Source organism: Gnatocerus cornutus, unplaced genomic scaffold, assembly GCF_029298725.1.
Source record: "Gnatocerus cornutus isolate USDA-ARS CGAHR unplaced genomic scaffold, icGnaCorn1.1 ctg00000285.1, whole genome shotgun sequence".
In the NCBI taxonomy this organism is placed as follows: domain Eukaryota; kingdom Metazoa; phylum Arthropoda; class Insecta; order Coleoptera; family Tenebrionidae; genus Gnatocerus; species Gnatocerus cornutus.
Window position 1 is genome coordinate 22,501 of NW_028275604.1, and position 15,726 is coordinate 38,226.

A 15,726-nucleotide genomic window follows, 5' to 3' on the forward strand; every position below is an offset into this window, starting at 1 on the left:
CGCTACGGGCCTGGCACCCTCTATGGGCTGTGGCCCCGTTCAAGATGGACTTGGACGCGCCGCACGATCTCGGGATGACGGATCCTCCCTAACACCACATTTCCCGGCGTCCGGTTTCGGCCGCGGGATTCGGTGCTGGGCTTCTCCCTGTTCGCTCGCCGCTACTGAGGGAATCCTAGTTAGTTTCTTTTCCTCCGCTTAGTAATATGCTTAAATTCAGCGGGTAGTCTCACCTGCTCTGAGGTCGCATATGAAAAATAAAAATTTTTCATTCGGTCATTTCGACGATCACGACACGTCTCCCATTCCTTGCTATACGTGTTCGTCATTTTTCTTTTTAAAAAATGGCTAAGTTTACAGAAACGCTTACGATCTGACGTCTGTCGCGATTTGCATTACACGTCTCGGACACGACGACCGTCTATAACGTTCTCAACCTTAAAACGCCATTTTTTTTTTTTAAATGACGACATGTTGAAGAAATAGGACGTGCTACGCCGAAAGACCAGCCAACAACTACAACAAGTAGTAGTTGGTCGCTTTCGCGTCTTAAGATGTCGCGCAAATTTACTCGCTGCACGAGAAACGCACACAAACACACGATTCTACGACACACCACGCAAGAACATGTGCCGACGTAAACACTTTCGTATTTATGATTCGCAAGGTGGACGTCCGACGGACTTTGTAAAAAAAAATACAAAGCATACCCGTCCCGTCCTTTTTGACGAAAAAACACGCTCGAGTAAACGTCTCGGCACACGTTCGAGGCGTGCGTCGTTATATCGTGACGTAAGTGACGATCACGTACATTAATGAGTACCTATTCGACGCGTCGCAACACATCCAACACGCTCCGACGTTTTCGTCCGAAAACGAAAACCGAGCAGTCTTTGAAATTGACACGACCCTCAGCCAGGAGTGGTCCGGGAACATTATATCCGAGGACCGCAATGTGCGTTCGAAATGTCGATGTTCATGTGTCCTGCAGTTCACAAGTTGACGCGCAATTAGCTGCGTTCTTCATCGACCCACGAGCCAAGTGATCCACCGTTCAGGGTAATCTTTTTAAAATTTAAACGCTCGTTCCACAAGAACCCCGATCATGCCGATCGTCCAGCTGTCTATACACGTCTTGCAAAAATTTTTGCGTACGTGCGTACATCCGAAACGAAAATGATCTTCGTGGTTCCGAAACGTGCCACGTCTAAAATTTCGGTGTTGTGGTATGGATATTTATGATTCTCGCTCTTAATTGTCTTTCGTCCGTACTTTCTCGTCTGAAAGGGAACGCGATCGTCGGTCTCAGTTTTACGCGTACGAAAAAATTAAAAAAAATATTAACCCAAACACAAATTTGTATCCGCGCACCGAAAAAGAAGCACTTTTCTTTTTCACGCGGTCTCCGCTTTTACACGCAAAGTACGAGCATGTATGTGTGAAGATGGGACATGTTCGATACGATTTTAATTAGGAATTTGCCAATTTCCTTTTTCTCAGCAATAATTTTAATAAATAATGCTGCTTTCTCTCATAAACTACATTTTCGGTAGTTTTCCTTTATTGTGTCTTTCATTTAGTGTGCGTGTGTGTGTGTCAAGCACTTTAAAAAGTGTGACGAAGAGACGGTTTTTGATCGATCGGAATGAACACATCATTACATCATCGTACTCGTTATGAAAAAGCGAATTAGTATCCGCCGTAAGCGAAAAGAGATTTTCGCGGGCGGTCTTTGTGTTCGTGTTTCAATTTTCTTTCTATATTTTTTCGTCGCCAAACCGAAGACAGATCGTGAATTTTGACGAAAAAATTTATAGACGTGCCAGACTGAGCGTCTAACATAAAATCCTCAAGTTTACCGTTCTATATCGTGACTTAATGACGATTGACGGTGTATATAATTTTGAAATGGTGCAGTCGTACGCTCCGTAAAGAGAATTTTACCGTTTCTAACGAAATCACTTTACCACATCTACCAAAAACATTAAAAAAGCAAGGTGTGATGTGTGTGCGATCGCTCGTTTAACGGCGCTTTCAAAAAACTCTTTGAAGCGTCTAACGACGAACATCATTCACGCGAATCGTAGAATCGGGAGCGTTTCTCGCCGGTCCCGTAGCCGGGCGTAAATCATTTAAAACCCACGGTGTCGTAACCTAATTCGACACCTGCGATTTTCTTCTTTCTCGACTACTCTGCTACATCCTCTCCGTGTGTCCGAAAAAAGAGGACTTCTAACGTCTTTCGACTTTCGCGGTGGAGTTCACAACTTTCCGCGATCCGGTCGAAAAACCGAAAGCGTCCCTCCTTCTTTCCATCATTGGAAAAGATCGAGAGATAGTACAAAAAAAATCAAAAAATCTAGGTACCCGAAGAAACAGCCGTATGCCCGAGCGAATTCGGTTTTTCTCGTTCAAAAAAGGTGAAAAACTCGATCGCAAGGACCGGCGCTGCGGGCCAGCGTAACGCTATTGTTTTTCCGAATATGTACGATTCGTAGTTCAAAACGTCGTACACACGGTGTTTCAAAAAGAAACAAGCAACGGCACGACAAAAGATCGTGCCGTCGACTCCATGTCATCGACGACGGTGTTGTAAAAACATAAAGTGTACATCGACACGATCAAATGAAAATGCATAATAATAAATTATACATATGTCAAAATTCGTGTGTACGAGGACACGTTAATGATCCTTCCGCAGGTTCACCTACGGAAACCTTGTTACGACTTTTACTTCCTCTAAATGATCAAGTTTGGTCATCTTCCCAGCGACATCGACGACGTCGAAACGCCATCGCGTACCGGTCCGAAGACCTCACTAAATCATTCAATCGGTAGTAGCGACGGGCGGTGTGTACAAAGGGCAGGGACGTAATCAACGCGAGCTTATGACTCACGCTTACTGGGAATTCCTCGTTCATGGGGAACAATTGCAAGCCCCAATCCCTAGCACGAAGGAGGTTCAGCGGGTTACCCGGACCGCTCGGTCAGGGAGGACACGCTGATTCCTTCAGTGTAGCGCGCGTGCGGCCCAGAACATCTAAGGGCATCACAGACCTGTTATTGCTCAATCTCGTGCGGCTAGAAGCCGCCTGTCCCTCTAAGAAGAATTGTTTGTACGCCGACAGTAAAAACCGCGCACGACCACCGGGCGAACCCAGGATCGACGGGCCTTTGGGATGTCGAAATACGCCTATTTAGCAGGCTAGAGTCTCGTTCGTTATCGGAATTAACCAGACAAATCGCTCCACCAACTAAGAACGGCCATGCACCACCACCCACCGAATCAAGAAAGAGCTCTCAATCTGTCAATCCTTCCGGTGTCCGGGCCTGGTGAGGTTTCCCGTGTTGAGTCAAATTAAGCCGCAGGCTCCACTCCTGGTGGTGCCCTTCCGTCAATTCCTTTAAGTTTCAGCTTTGCAACCATACTTCCCCCGGAACCCAAAAGCTTTGGTTTCCCGGAAGCTGCCCGCCGAGTCATCGGAAGAACGTCGGCGGATCGCTAGCTGGCATCGTTTATGGTTAGAACTAGGGCGGTATCTGATCGCCTTCGAACCTCTAACTTTCGTTCTTGATCAATGAAAGCGTTTTTGGCAAATGCTTTCGCTTCTGTCCGTCTTGCGACGATCCAAGAATTTCACCTCTAACGTCGCAATACGAATGCCCCCATCCGTTCCTATTAATCATTACCTCGGGGTTCCGAAAACCAACAAAATAGAACCGAGGTCCTATTCCATTATTCCATGCACACAGTATTCAGGCGAAGTTTTAGCCTGCTTTAAGCACTCTAATTTGTTCAAAGTAAACGTGCCGGCCCACCTCGACACTCAATGAAGAGCACCGCGGCGGGATTGAGTTGGGCCGCCCTCTCGAGCTAAGCCCACCGGCAGGACGTCCCGCGGCACGCCAGTTGACACCGCGAACGATGAACCGGCGGCGCGGGACACAGATTCGACTACGAGCTTTTTAACCGCAACAACTTTAATATACGCTATTGGAGCTGGAATTACCGCGGCTGCTGGCACCAGACTTGCCCTCCAATTGATCCTCGTTAAAGGGTTTAGAGTGTACTCATTCCGATTACGGGGCCTCGGATGAGTCCCGTATCGTTATTTTTCGTCACTACCTCCCCGTGCCGGGAGTGGGTAATTTGCGCGCCTGCTGCCTTCCTTGGATGTGGTAGCCGTTTCTCAGGCTCCCTCTCCGGAATCGAACCCTGATTCCCCGTTACCCGTTACAACCATGGTAGGCGCAGAACCTACCATCGACAGTTGATAAGGCAGACATTTGAAAGATGCGTCGCCGGTGCGAGACCGTGCGATCAGCGTAAAGTTATTCAGAGTCACCAAGTTGTACGATGACGGAGACCGCCACCGATTGGTTTTGATCTAATAAAAGCGCTCCTTCCGTTTCCGGTTGGAGCTCTGTTTGCATGTATTAGCTCTAGAATTACCACAGTTATCCAAGTAAATGTGGGTACGATCTAAGGAACCATAACTGATTTAATGAGCCTTTCGCGGTTTCACCTTAATTTGGCTTGTACTGAGACATGCATGGCTTAATCTTTGAGACAAGCATATGACTACTGGCAGGATCAACCAGGGAACTGCGTTCTTGTTTTAAAATAAGAGAGTTTTAGTCTTTCTTTCCTTCTAGTCATATAAGCTACAATAATCGTAGAATTTCGGAAAGACACCTGCTGCTCTTATAAAAAACTGAACACTTTCCTATTATTGTTTTGAAGAAAGTGTGCGTGTCTGCGAAACGAAAACCTCGTAAGAAGAGACGTAACGCCACGCGATCTTTCTGGATGGAAAATTTTTCGACATTTTTCTCACATCATCCTTGATTGAATCTCCTGCAACAATTTTATTCTTATTCATCCGTTCTAAGTTGTCGTCGTCGTCGAAATAAATAATTTGTACACACTTCGGGGTACACGTTTGTCAAAATTCATGAAATGCAACGTAACATTTTTACTTTAATAAATTTTTACAGTGCATTCAGATCGACTAAACGAACAACGACGGATGAATTGATTTATGGATTTTTATTTGTTGCGACTCATCGGAGGAGAGAGTGAAGAAAAAATAATCCAATATCATGGTTACGGAATAATTTTCTATGACTTTTTCATCCTTGTTTGAATCTTGCAACAATTAATTTTATTCATCCGTTCTAAGTTGTCGTCGTCGTCGAAATAAATAATTTGTACACATTTCGGTACACGTTTGTCAAAATTCATGAAATGCAACGTAACATTTTACTTTAATAAATTTTTACAGTGCATTCAGATCGACTAAACGAACAACGACGGATGGATTACTTATTTTTGTTGCGACTCATCGGACGAAAAGTAGAAACATAATCCTCCATTGTAATATAGTTTTTACGGAAAATTTTTCTTTTATTTTATATCCTTGATTGAATGCTGCATTTTATCCGTCTTTTTTTCGTCAAAAACAGAGATCAATGCGATTCATCGGACGAAGAAATAATTTCCCAGTTCAAAATTTAGAGATTTTTGGGCACATCGACTTGAAATTTTATCGTAAAGAAAAAATATCGTCGTCGACAAGCAAAAGTTCAAACATTCTCCATACTCTTCGCTAGATTGAAAGCGACGGTTTATTGTGAGATTTCTCTTTAGAAATATTCACACGTTACGAGTTTATGAAATTTTATTTATTTCAAAATTCTCGCTCGGACTTTAGTGAGTTGACGCATTTGTTAATTTTTGGTCGTTCTGACACGAACACATAAAATCTTTGATTGCATTTGGACCGCTAACATAGAAACGCTCGCCGCATCCGCAATCTCGCTGTGCATGGTCAATGGCAAGATTTGTCATCCCTCAAACGATGGTGGGTCCACAGGGTACACATTCCGGCCATCGTCCCAACTACGGGTAAGTCGCGGTGTACGAGAGGTAACAAGATAATCGGACGCACATAAAATCACATTTCGATCGTACGCTTTTGTCCGCTGCTACATACCACCACTACTATCCCTATATATGCCAGCGCGGCAGCGTTCAGCTCTGAATCACTCGATGCGCGAAACGGTCGAAATCCCATAGCGCGCCGGCCGCTCGCTATGGGCGAGGGGTCGGGTAAATCGGTCTGATCGCTCGGTGCAAAAGTCCGTTTGGGTACTTAGAGACGGAATTTTAAAATTCTGATTTCGCAGATCAATTTCAAGGGTCATTAGGACTCGAATGCCGTTAACGGTGTTTTGAAAAAAATATTTTTTACGTTTTTACGGCATTTCGACCGAACACCTCAGTTCCGACTTCGGACTTAGAATAATTTTCATCAAAATTTCGAACGCCTCAGTTTCCAGAGGGTTTTAGATCCCGTTTAGTTAGGGGTTTGAAATTATCACAGCCACCCTTGTTTGGTGTTAGTTCGACCGTAACTTTTGTTCGTTTGCATTTAATTTCGATTTTTCTCGGACTTTTGGTCAATGTAAATTTATCAACCGCTACACTTCCGACTTCGGACTTAGACGAATGAGCGCCGAACGCTACAGTTTCGACTTCGGACTTAGAAAAATTTCGCTCGACCGCCACAGTTTCGAATTGGACTTAGAAAAATTTCGGTCGAACGCCTCAGTTTCGAATCGGACTTAGAAAAATTTTGGTCGACCGCTACAGTTTCGACTTCGGACTTAGAAAAATTTCGTTCGAACGCTACAGTTTCGACTTCGGACTTAGAAAAATTTCGCTCGACCGCCACAGTTCCAACATGAGACTTAGAAAAATTTTCATCAAAAATTCGATCACCTCAGTTTCGACTACGGACTTAGAAAAATTTCGGTCAACCGCCACAGTTCCTACTTCGGTCTTAGAAAAATTTTGATGAAAATTTTGAACGCCTCAGTTTCCAGAGGGTTTTAGATCCCGTTTAATTAGAAGCTTGAAATTATAAAATCTACCTTCTATCGATGTTAGTTCGACCCAAACATTTGTTCGTTTGCATTTAATTTCGATTTTTCTCGTACTTTTGGTCAATGTAAATTTGTCAACCGCTACACTTCCGACTTCGGACTTAGACGAATGAGCGCCGAACGCTACAGTTTCGACTTCGGACTTAGAAAAATTTCGTTCGAACGCTACAGTTTCGACTTCGGACTTGGAAAAATTTCGCTCGACCGCCACAGTTCCAACATGAGACTTAGAAAAATTTTTATCAAAAATTCGAACACCTCAGTTTCGACTACGGACTTAGAAAAATTTCGCTCGACCGCCACAGTTCCTATTTCGGACTTAGAAAAATTTTCATCAAAATTTCGAACGCCTCAGTTTCCAGAGGGTTTTAGATCCCGTTTAATTAGGAGCTTGAAATTATAAAATCTACCTTCTATCGATGCTAGTTCGACCCAAACATTTGTTCGTTTGGATTTAATTTCGATTTTTCTCGGACTTTTGGTCAATGTAAATTTGTCAACCGCTACACTTCCGAGTTCGGACTTAGACGAATGAGCGCCGAACGCTACAGTTTCGACTTCGGACTTAGAAAAATTTTGTTCGAACGCTACAGTTTCGAATCGGACTTAGAAAAATTTTGGTCGACCGCTACAGTTTCGACTTCGGACTTAGAAAAATTTTGTTCGAACGCTACAGTTTCGACTTCGGACTTGGAAAAATTTCGATCGAACGCCACAGTTCCGACTTTTTTTCGAAACTGTAGCGTTCAGTCAAATTGCCGTAAAAACGTAAAAAACTTTTTTTACAAAACATGGTCGACAGCATTCGAGTCCTAATAATCCTTGAAATTGATCTGCGAAATCAGAATTTTAAAATTCCGTCTCTAAGTACCCAAACGGACTTTTGCACCGAGCGATCAGACCGTTTTACTCTACCCCTCGCCCATAGCGAGCGGCCGGCGCACTATGGGATTTCGATCGTTTCACGCATCGAGCGATTCAGAGCTGATCGCTGCCGCGGCGGCATATATAGGGAGTACTGATGGTAAGTGGCAGCGATGACGGACAAGTACGCACGATGAATGGATTGACATGAAATCAAATGTGCGCGTCCGTACGATCTGTTACCTCTCGTACATCGCGACCCCGTTTAATGATATTATGCTAAATTAAAAATAAAAATACATCGATGAAATAAAAAGTGGTAAATCTCTAGAAAGACAATATACCGCTGTGAATAAAAATTTCTCGATGAATAGCGAAATGTGAATTAGTCCGCCTGTAACGTGCATTTTGCGAACGAATTAGCTAATTCACCGCTAGTTAAAAAACGTGACCACCCAGTGCTCTTATCCAAAGTCGTCTGCAAATGAGATGAAATTAATAATCTTGACTCTAATGCAGACGACAAATTGAATTGAATAATTTACTTGAATAATGTGACGGATCTATAAAATAAAACACAAAGCCCGAAACACCAAGCAGTAAAAATCTCGATTATTGTTCCGCCCGTTGAAAAACAAAAGATCCGTCACATGGTAAGCAGAACTGGTGAAAATTGTGAAAGACTTGTTTCTCCTCCGATAACAAGCTTGAATTAAATATGATCAAGTGAATGATATTGGAAACCAAAGAACGAAACTGAGGAGAAGCAAATGTTCAGTAATATATTATGAATAATTATAATATTAATATAAATAATAATATTATATTAAAAATGGGAATTGTATGTGGTTGATGGAAAAAGTTTTTTTTTCTGTTGACCGCTACAGTTCCCAATTTGGACTTAAAAAAAAAAAAAAAAAAAAAAAAAAAAAAAAAAAAAAAAAAATGTGTATACGGAAGGTAAAAAGCAAAAAATAAAATATTTTATTATTTTTTTTACGGGTCCCTACCGCTACAGTTCCCACTGAATGTGTCCTTTTCGCGCTAAGTCCATGCAGTCGCTACAGTTCCGAAACTGGACTTGTAAAAATTTCGACATTTTTGAACGCATCAGTTCCGAACGAGGTTTCAAAACTGTAGCGTTCGGTGTAAACGCATCAGTTCCGAATGAGTTTTCGCAACTGTGGCGTTTCATTTTTGTGCTTTCATGGTTGCATAAACAATCGCCAGTGTGAACGCTTCAGTTCCGAATGAGTTTTCGAAACTGTAGCGTTTCATATTTCTGCTTTCATGGTTGCATAAGCAATCGCCAGTGTGAACGCTTCAGTTCCGAATAGATTTTCGAAACTGTAGCGTTCAATGTGAACGCTTCAGTTCCGACTTTGGACTTAGAATAATTTTCATCAAAATTCGAACGCCACAGTTTCGAAAGGGTTTTAGATCCCGTTTAGTTAGGGACTTAAAATTATGACATCCACTTTCGATTAATGTTAGTTCGGTCCGAACTTTTGTTCATTTCCATTTAATTTCAATTTTTCTCGGACTTTTGGTCTTTGTTAATTTTGTCCTTTCGAAACTGTAACGTTCAAAGTGAACGCCTCAGTTCCGAATAGATTCTCGAAACTGTAGCGTTCAATGTGAACGCTTCAGTTCCGAATAGATTCTCGAAACTGTAGCGTTCAATGTGAACGCTTCAGTTCCGAATAGATTCTCGAAACTGTAGCGTTCAATATGAACGCTTCAGTTCCGAATAGATTCTCGAAACTGTAGCGTTCAATGTGAACGCTTCAGTTCCGACTTTGGACTTGGAATAATTTTCATCAAAATTCGAACGCCACAGTTTCGAAAGGGTTTTAGATCCCGTTTAGTTAGGGACTTAAAATTATGACATCCACTTTCGATTAATGTTAGTTCGGTCCGAACTTTTGTTCGTTTTCATTTAATTTCGATTTTTCTCGGACATTTAGACTATGCGAATTTTAGATTTTTCAAGCTGTAGCGTTTGGCGAGAACGCCGCAGTTACGGACAGGTTTTGTGTCAGACTTTCAATAATCTGAAAAAACTCCGAAAAAAGAAAATAATTAGTGTTTTCATGGTTGCATAACAATTTAAAATTCATGCACAAAAATAATCCATCTATATTTCCGTTATTCAAGAATGCAAAGGAAAGACGAAAGTTCGGCAACAATTAGTTTCCGCGGTTGCATAACCATTCAAACGTTATGCTTAAACACAATCCATTTACGATATATAATAAAAATAAAGCTTTATTATCAACTTTGAAGTCCATTCTATTGCTGATCTTTAGACCTATAGATTAGGTCAAGATGTCAAATGTCAAAAAACAACTACAGGTTCCTGTATTTGTAGCAATGCTGGCGCCATCTGTAGAACAGTTACCTAAACTTGAAAGTCAAAAAAATTACAGCTTTCTGTAACTATTAATGTTGGTATCGCCACCTGTTAGTCGAAAACATAATTTAGTGGCGCCATCTATATGACAGGTCTGGAACTTCAGAAATGTCAAAAATTACAAGATTCTGGGTTAATTTACGTATTTTTCTTGAATTTTAAGCATAATTTGACCTGACCTGACCCTAAAATGGCGCCATCTATGTGTCAGGTCTGGAACTTCAGAAATGTCAAAAATTACTGTTTTTTCCTTTATTTTACATATTGTTTTTGAATTTTGGCGCCTATTTTAACTCAAAAATGGCGCCATCTATATGACAGGTCTGGAACTTCAGAAATGTCAAAAATTACAAGATTCTGGGTTAATTTACGTATTTTTCTTGAATTTTAAGCATAATTTGACCTGACCTGACCCTAAAATGGCGTCATCTATGTGTCAGGTCTGGAACTTCAGAAATGTCAAAAATTACTGTTTTTTCCTTTATTTTACATATTGTTTTTGAATTTTGGCGCCTATTTTAACTCAAAAATGGCGCCATCTATATGACAGGTCTGGAACTTCAGAAATGTCAAAAATTACAAGATTCTGGGTTAATTTACGTATTTTTCTTGAATTTTAAGCATAATTTGACCTGACCTGACCCTAAAATGGCGTCATCTATGTGTCAGGTCTGGAACTTCAGAAATGTCAAAAATTACAAGATTCTGGGTTAATTTACGTATTTTTCTTGAATTTTAAGCATAATTTGACCTAACTGACCCTAAAATGGCGCCATCTATGTGTCAGGTCTGGAACTTCATAAATGTCAAAAATTACAAGATTCTGGGTTAATTTACGTATTTTTCTTGAATTTTAAGCATAATTTGACCTGACCTGACCCTAAAATGGCGTCATCTATGTGTCAGGTTTGGAACTTCAGAAATGTCAAAAATTACTGTTTTTTCCTTTATTTTACATATTGTTTTTGAATTTTGGCACCTATTTTAACTCAAAAATGGCGCCATCTATATGACAGGTCTGGAACTTCAGAAATGTCAAAAATTACAAGATTCTGGGTTAATTTACGTATTTTTCTTGAATTTTAAGCATAATTTGACCTGACCTGACCCTAAAATGGCGTCATCTATGTGTCAGGTTTGGAACTTCAGAAATGTCAAAAATTACTGTTTTTTCCTTTATTTTACATATTGTTTTTGAATTTTGGCGCCTATTTTAACTCAAAAATGGCGCCATCTATATGACAGGTCTGGAACTTCAGAAATGTCAAAAATTACAAGATTCTGGGTTAATTTACGTATTTTTCTTGAATTTTAAGCATAATTTGACCTGACCTGACCCTAAAATGGCGTCATCTATGTGTCAGGTCTGGAACTTCAGAAATGTCAAAAATTACTGGTTTTTACTTTATTTACATATTTTTTTGAAATTTGGCGCCCATTTTGACCCTAAAGTGGCGCCATCTATGTGTCAGGTCTGGAACTTCAGAAATGTCAAAAATTACTGTTTTTTCCTTTATTTTACATATTGTTTTTGAATTTTGGCGCCTATTTTGACTCAAAAATGGCGCCATCTATATGACAGGTCTGGAACTTCAGAAATGTCAAAAATTACAAGATTCTGGGTTAATTTACGTATTTTTCTTGAATTTTAAGCATAATTTGACCTGACCTGACCCTAAAATGGCGCCATCTATATGACAGGTCTGGAACTTCAGAAATGTCAAAAATTACAAGATTCTGGGTTAATTTACGTATTTTTCTTGAATTTTAAGCATAATTTGACCTGACCTGACCCTAAAATGGCGTCATCTATATGACAGGTCTGGAACTTCATAAATGTCAAAAATTACAAGATTCTGGGTTAATTTACGTATTTTTCTTGAATTTTAAGCATAATTTGACCTAACTGACCCTAAAATGGCGCCATCTATGTGTCAGGTCTGGAACTTCAGAAATGTCAAAAATTACAAGATTGTGGGTTAATTTACGTATATTTCTTGAATTTTAAGCATAATTTGACCTAACTGACCCTAAAATGGCGCCATCTATGTGTCAGGTCTGGAACTTCAGAAATGTCAAAAATTACAAGATTCTGGGTTAATTTACGTATTTTTCTTGAATTTTAAGCATAATTTGACCTGACCTGACCCTAAAATGGCGTCATCTATATGACAGGTCTGGAACTTCATAAATGTCAAAAATTACAAGATTCTGGGTTAATTTACGTATTTTTCTTGAATTTTAAGCATAATTTGACCTGACCTGACCCTAAAATGGCGCCATCTATGTGTCAGGTCTGGAACTTCAGAAATGTCAAAAATTACTGTTTTTTCCTTTATTTTACATATTGTTTTTGAATTTTGGCGCCTATTTTAACTCAAAAATGGCGCCATCTATATGACAGGTCTGGAACTTCAGAAATGTCAAAAATTACAAGATTCTGGGTTAATTTACGTATTTTTCTTGAATTTTAAGCATAATTTGACCTGACCTGACCCTAAAATGGCGTCATCTATGTGTCAGGTCTGGAACTTCAGAAATGTCAAAAATTACTGTTTTTTCCTTTATTTTACATATTGTTTTTGAATTTTGGCGCCTATTTTAACTCAAAAATGGCGCCATCTATATGACAGGTCTGGAACTTCAGAAATGTCAAAAATTACAAGATTCTGGGTTAATTTACGTATTTTTCTTGAATTTTAAGCATAATTTGACCTGACCTGACCCTAAAATGGCGTCATCTATGTGTCAGGTCTGGAACTTCAGAAATGTCAAAAATTACAAGATTCTGGGTTAATTTACGTATTTTTCTTGAATTTTAAGCATAATTTGACCTAACTGACCCTAAAATGGCGCCATCTATGTGTCAGGTCTGGAACTTCATAAATGTCAAAAATTACAAGATTCTGGGTTAATTTACGTATTTTTCTTGAATTTTAAGCATAATTTGACCTGACCTGACCCTAAAATGGCGTCATCTATGTGTCAGGTTTGGAACTTCAGAAATGTCAAAAATTACTGTTTTTTCCTTTATTTTACATATTGTTTTTGAATTTTGGCACCTATTTTAACTCAAAAATGGCGCCATCTATATGACAGGTCTGGAACTTCAGAAATGTCAAAAATTACAAGATTCTGGGTTAATTTACGTATTTTTCTTGAATTTTAAGCATAATTTGACCTGACCTGACCCTAAAATGGCGTCATCTATGTGTCAGGTTTGGAACTTCAGAAATGTCAAAAATTACTGTTTTTTCCTTTATTTTACATATTGTTTTTGAATTTTGGCGCCTATTTTAACTCAAAAATGGCGCCATCTATATGACAGGTCTGGAACTTCAGAAATGTCAAAAATTACAAGATTCTGGGTTAATTTACGTATTTTTCTTGAATTTTAAGCATAATTTGACCTGACCTGACCCTAAAATGGCGTCATCTATGTGTCAGGTCTGGAACTTCAGAAATGTCAAAAATTACTGGTTTTTACTTTATTTACATATTTTTTTGAAATTTGGCGCCCATTTTGACCCTAAAGTGGCGCCATCTATGTGTCAGGTCTGGAACTTCAGAAATGTCAAAAATTACTGTTTTTTCCTTTATTTTTACATATTGTTTTTGAATTTTTGGCGCCTATTTTGACTCAAAAATGGCGCCATCTATATGACAGGTCTGGAACTTCAGAAATGTCAAAAATTACAAGATTCTGGGTTAATTTACGTATTTTTCTTGAATTTTAAGCATAATTTGACCTGACCTGACCCTAAAATGGCGCCATCTATGTGTCAGGTCTGGAACTTCAGAAATGTCAAAAATTACTGTTTTTTCCTTTATTTTACATATTGTTTTTGAATTTTGGCGCCTATTTTAACTCAAAAATGGCGCCATCTATATGACAGGTCTGGAACTCCATAAATGTCAAAAATTACAAGATTCTGGGTTAATTTACGTATTTTTCTTGAATTTTAAGCATAATTTGACCTAACTGACCCTAAAATGGCGCCATCTATGTGTCAGGTCTGGAACTTCATAAATGTCAAAAATTACAAGATTCTGGGTTAATTTACGTATTTTTCTTGAATTTTAAGCATAATTTGACCTAACTGACCCTAAAATGGCGCCATCTATGTGTCAGGTCTGGAACTTCAGAAATGTCAAAAATTACAAGATTCTGGGTTAATTTACGTATTTTTCTTGAATTTTAAGCATAATTTGACCTGACCTGACCCTAAAATGGCGTCATCTATATGACAGGTCTGGAACTTCATAAATGTCAAAAATTACAAGATTCTGGGTTAATTTACGTATTTTTCTTGAATTTTAAGCATAATTTGACCTGACCTGACCCTAAAATGGCGCCATCCATGTGTCAGGTCAGGTCAGGTCAGGTCAGGTCAGGTCAGTTAATTTGACCTGACCTGACCCTAAAATGGCGTCATCTATGTGTCAGGTCTGGAACTTCAGAAATGTCAAAAATTACAAGATTCTGGGTTAATTTACGTATTTTTCTTGAATTTTAAGCATAATTTGACCTGACCTGACTCTAAAATGGCGTCATCTATGTGTCAGGTCTGGAACTTCAGAAATGTCAAAAATTACAAGTTTCTAGGTTTATTTACATATTTAAAAAAAAAAATTGTAATTGTGGCTTTCCATCGAAATTCATCTACTGAAAAATGTAGCTGTTTTCAACTTGTTATTCCGTCAAGTTTTGAATTTTCGTAATTGCAACGTTCGAATGAAATTTGTGGATTTATGACTTTTCGGAATTGGTCAACTCAAAAGTTTTAAAATTGTAACGTTAGATTGAAATCAGTGAGCTTAGAAGTTTTCGGAACTGTAACGTTGGAGGGAAGTCTGTGAATTTATAAGTTTTCGGAAGTTTAACGTTCGAGTGAAATCAGTGAGCTTAGAAGTTTTCGGAACTGTAACGTTCAGCTGAGATCGGTCAAGTTAAAAGTTTTCGGAAGTGTAACGTTCGAGTGAAATCAGTGGACTTGGGAGTTTTCGGAACTGTAACGTTCAGCTAAAATTGGTCGAGTTAAAAGTTTTTCGGAACTGTAACGTTCAGCTGAAATTTGTTAAGTCAAGAGCTGTAGATTAAAATTTGTAAACTTATGAGTTTTTGGAACTGTAACGTTCAGCTGAGATTGGTTAAGTTAAAAGTTTTCGGAAGTGTAACGTTCGAGTAAAATCAGTGGACTCATGAGTTTTCGGAACTGTAACGTTTAGCTAAAATTGGTCAAGTTAAAAGTTTTCGGAAGTGTAACGTTCAGCTGAAATTCGTTAAGTGAAGAACTGTAGATTAAAATCTGTGAACTTATAAGTTTTCGGAACTGTAACGTTTGAGTGAAATTAGTAAAGTTAAGAATTTTTCGGAACTGTAACGTTCGAGACTTGTAAAAAAAAATTTTTGATAAAAAAAGCCCAGTACCGATGCGAGGTCTTGAAAAAGACCCCGCACCAGCACCGGGCTGTTGCTTTATGATGTGGATGTTGTTACA

General features: G+C 39.2%; 3 non-coding genes across 3 annotated transcripts in view; all 3 read right to left on the bottom strand.

The window, feature by feature from the left end:
* The window catches only part of LOC148165548 (large subunit ribosomal RNA), a 4,041-nt gene extending 3,794 nt beyond the window's left edge, over positions 1–247 (bottom strand). The window contains exon 1 of the ribosomal RNA XR_015771377.1: positions 1–247. This exon is cut by the window's left edge and continues 3,794 nt beyond it. This is a non-coding gene — a ribosomal RNA (large subunit ribosomal RNA).
* Positions 248–905: 658 nt separating this feature from the next.
* Positions 906–1,062, bottom strand: LOC148165549 (5.8S ribosomal RNA). Its single transcript, XR_015771375.1, has one exon. It is a non-coding gene; the product is annotated as a 5.8S ribosomal RNA (ribosomal RNA).
* A 1,622-nt stretch (positions 1,063–2,684) lies between these two features.
* Positions 2,685–4,605, bottom strand: LOC148165550 (small subunit ribosomal RNA). The gene has a single exon (XR_015771376.1). It is a non-coding gene; the product is annotated as a small subunit ribosomal RNA (ribosomal RNA).
* Between the last annotated feature and the right edge of the window lie 11,121 nt (positions 4,606–15,726).